The 966-nt window shown below is 40.2% G+C and overlaps 1 protein-coding gene across 1 annotated transcript in view; it reads right to left on the reverse strand.

The window, feature by feature from the left end:
* The window catches only part of dmac2 (distal membrane arm assembly component 2), a 28,467-nt gene that overhangs the window by 1,516 nt on the left and 25,985 nt on the right, over positions 1–966 (reverse strand). The window lies entirely within an intron of this gene.

Here is a 966-nt window from a genome sequence, read left to right on the forward strand (position 1 = left end):
TCGTCGGAAATGTAACGCCCCTTACCATAATCACAGCTTCATCTTTCAAAATAAATGTAAAGACAGAGCCCGAAAGGGGAACAGAGTGGAGATTCTATATTATTGTTCATTGCAGTGTCGCGTGACAGACACAGCGATGAAGCTGGTATGTGTGCAGTACACAAGCCACAGTTAAGACAGCTGACTCCACTGTGATCTCTCTCTCTCTCTCTCACACCCACACACACTGGATGCGCAAAACTCCGCATTTGAACAGTCAATAGCAAATATTTAAACTAATAACAAAACAGTAGCTGATTCAGAAGCGCCAGATTGTCATAGCAAAGTCAGAATTACCTCCTCTCCTAGGTTCACGAAACGGTCGTCCATAAAATGCATTGCTGTTCCGTTGTAAGTAATCTTAAAGATTCCTAAATGCATCTACTTTCGGAAGGCCAAATAAAGTGCTTTTGCTTTCGCCTAGAAACACACAGCGTCTCCCTGACATGCTGCTTCAACACTAACTGCGGTTACTGAAACCACGCCTGCTTTCTTTGCGTGCACATTTGGGCTGCATTATGCAAATATTTCCACATAGTGAGGTAGATATGTGGGGGCGTGTTAGAACGAGCTGTTTTAGGGGGGCGTGGCAGAGTCTTAACTTTGATAAAGAATATCTCTTTGGTTTTGAGACTTTAGTCTTTGCAACTTCAGGGACCTTATCTATGCACAATCAGCTTGTAACACTCCAAAGAGAAAGGAAAACTTGAAATCGCATCATATGACCCCTTTAATATATGCTTTTTAAGTAATAATAAACAGCCAATATCCCAGTAATATTCATGCTAATAACCAACTAGTTAATAGTGAGAACTGGACACTAACGTGTTACCAATATTCTTATTAACTCACCAAAGAATTTCAAGTGAGAAGGGTACATAAAAAGCATGCATTTTAAGGTTAGACTTTACATTTTGATGTTAAATG

The sequence above is a fragment of the Sinocyclocheilus grahami genome, unplaced genomic scaffold, assembly GCF_001515645.1.
Source record: "Sinocyclocheilus grahami isolate Dianchi unplaced genomic scaffold, SAMN03320097.WGS_v1.1 scaffold1138.1, whole genome shotgun sequence".
Taxonomy (NCBI): Eukaryota; Metazoa; Chordata; class Actinopteri; order Cypriniformes; family Cyprinidae; genus Sinocyclocheilus; species Sinocyclocheilus grahami.